The sequence below is a fragment of the Galeopterus variegatus genome, unplaced genomic scaffold, assembly GCF_000696425.1.
Source record: "Galeopterus variegatus unplaced genomic scaffold, G_variegatus-3.0.2 Scaffold1608, whole genome shotgun sequence".
In the NCBI taxonomy this organism is placed as follows: Eukaryota; Metazoa; Chordata; class Mammalia; order Dermoptera; family Cynocephalidae; genus Galeopterus; species Galeopterus variegatus.
Genome location: NW_007727719.1, coordinates 69,526 through 72,435, shown reverse-complemented (window position 1 = coordinate 72,435; position 2,910 = coordinate 69,526). Strand labels below are relative to the sequence as shown.

Genomic DNA, 2,910 nt, shown 5'->3' with positions numbered 1-2,910 from the left:
AAAAAAAAAAAAAAAAAAAAAAAAAAAAGACAAATGCACATAAATACATTTCTTTTTTTCTTTCCTTCCTCTTTCTCCTCTCTTGTTTACCCTTTCTTTCGTTCCTTTTCCTACCTCCCTCCCTTCCTTCTTTCCTCCTATTTTTCCTTCCCTTCCTCCCTCTCTCTTTCCCTTCCATTCCTGAGCCATTTTGAGATTTTGTTGCAAATATTGCAATTCTTTGCTCCTGATACTCAGCAAGTATTTCCTGCAACAAGAACATGCTGCTACATAACCACAGTAGCGATGCAACATTGTCACCCTCCTGTGGCAGCATCAGGAACTTAATCTTGATGCTACACTGTTGCCTGTCATTTCTTCAGTTTGTGACCTCTCCCCCTCCTGTTGAGGGCCCAGCCCAGGATCTGGCCCTGCACGTGGTTCTCATATCGCTTTAGTCTCCCTCCACCTGCACCAGTCCTCCCCTTCCTTGGGACCCTGTGGGGAATAAGAATGGCCTTCAGGGGCCCATGAACTTTCTAACATTCTGTTTTTATGCAGAAATTGCCCATAGCTTGCATCAGCTTTTCCAAGTGGGCCATGCTCCTCTTCCGTGGGGTGAGGAGAAGGCTTAGAAAGGACATATCGGTTGGGAGAATACTGGCTTGTAGGATCAGCTGGGAACAAAGGCCAGTGGTCCTACTGGAAAGATCTTTGGCCGCAAGCTGCAAGAAGCGTGGGGCTTTTGCCTCTCCTACTGGACACACACATCTGGAAGATGGAGAATCTGCCAGGGGTGCTAGGCATCCAGATAGGTGCTAACCACAGTGTAACCCTGGCAGCCGCTCACAGGCAGTGCCAGTAGAAAAGACAGCACCAGTGACAGGCACAGCTGTCCCCCTCACCATCTCTGCCTCACTTGCTATTTTCCTCTCTCTGGATCTACTGCTCATGAGAGGATCTGATGTGCTCGTGACCTGGAGCACACCTCTCGTTCAACTTTTTTTTTTTTTTTTTCCTTTTTGTCTTTTTTCGTGTCCGGCAACGGACCGCAACCCTCAGTGTCGCGCCCGTACTGGACCGGGACCGGCAACGGGATCGCAACCCTCGGTGCTGTGCCCGCCCCTTGCTCAGCCAGTGAGCGGGAACCGGTCTGTATGTGGGATCCGAACCCTCAGCGGGAGCGCCGCCGCACTTCCCAAGCGGCGCACTGTAGCAGTGCGCCACCGGGCCGGCCCCTCTCGTTCAACTTTAAGGCCTCTGGTCCAGATGGTTCAGGTACTGAATTAGGCATCGCTCTTTGCATGTACCAGAAACACATTCAACCTAGCTCGGGTCAAAAAAGGCAATTTATGCACCCCATGTCTGTAGCATTATTCACAGTAACACAAAGGTGGAAGTAACCCAAGTGTCCACAGTGGGGGAATGGATAAACAAAATGTGGCATGTATGTAATGGAATATAATTCAACCTTATAAAGGAAAGAAATACTGACATGTGCTACAACGTGAATGTACCTTGAAAGCATCATGCTAAGTGAAATAAACCAGTCACAAAACACAGATACCACATGATTCCACTTACATGAGGTACTTAGAATAGTCAAAATCATAGAGACAGACCGAATGTTGTAGCCAGGGACTGGGAGAAGGGAGGAATTGGGAGGAGGGAGGAATAGGGAGGAGTTATTTAATTGGTACAGAGTTTTAATTTTGCAAGATGAAAAAGTTCTGGAGATGAATGGTCATGATGTTTGCAAAAAAATGTGACTATATTTAATACCACCAAACTGTACACTTAAAAATGGTTAAGATGGTAAATCTTATGTTATGAATATTTTACCACAGTTTTTTAAAATGGACAATTTATGGGTTTATGTAACTAAAGTTTGTGAGTTATGTGGACTTCAGGCATAGTTTGATCGAGGGGCACAAATGAAGTCAAAAGCACCTCTCCATCACTCTGCTGAGCTATGTGCTGGCTTCATTCTTAGGCAGCTTCTCTCAGTGAGGTACTTAGCATGGCTCCTGCTAGTGCAGGCTGATATCCCAGCTGAAATAGAGCATCTTTTTCTCAGTAGTCAGGCCACAGTCCTCTCTCTGATGCTCATTGGGTTGCCTTAGTCACTTGCCAGCCTCTGAGCCAGTCAGTGTGACAAGGGTGATAGGCCCTTGATGTGTCCACCCCCTGGAGTCAGGCTGTGGGCTCAGTCACATTGGAACTATGTTTGGGGAAAGCAGGGGTGCAGAAAGTCAAGATGTGGTTACTGAAGAAGGGAGAATAGATGCTGGCAGATCCAAGCAACAGCTGCACTACAGATGCTGTATCCACGACCAAGGCTGCAGGGGCAGGCCCCAGGAACACAGTCCTAAGCACCATGTCCTGTGCAGAAAGGACGCTCTCTGGCTTCTTTGCATGGAGACTTGGAACTGGGTAGGAAGGAGACTTGAAATGTTTTTGAAACATTTGAGGCAGTATCACCTGGAATCCCAGCATTCAAGACAGATGGAAGAGGGGGTGTTATACTCAAAGACAGGCAGAGTTGACAATTGGATCATTCCAAGTGCTGATAAGGGTGGAGCAACAGGAACTCATTTCTGTCTGGTGGGAATGTTGAGGATTACAGCCACTTTGAAAAATGGTTGGACATCATCAGTTATAGCTGAAGAGCCCACGTTCTCATTGTTCTTTCTAGCAGTTCCACTCCGAGGCAGCTGGAGAGAGGCCTTCTCACCTGTGTGCAAGAATGCTCATCCTAGGGCCGGCCCGGTGGTGCACTGGAGAGTGCGCTGCTTGACAGTGTGGCGGCACTCCCGCCGAGGGTTCGGATCCCATGTGGAGACCGGTTCCCGCTCACTGGCTGAGCGCGGCGCGGGCGCAACACCGAGGGTTGTGATCCTGTTGCCGGTCCCCGGTATGGGCACGACACCG

The 2,910-nt window shown here is 48.6% G+C and overlaps 1 protein-coding gene across 2 annotated transcripts in view; it reads left to right on the top strand.

Moving 5' to 3' along the window:
• Nucleotides 1–2,910, top strand: part of PPP1R12C (protein phosphatase 1, regulatory subunit 12C) — a 23,171-nt gene that overhangs the window by 3,051 nt on the left and 17,210 nt on the right. The gene's annotated exons all lie outside the window — the stretch shown is intronic.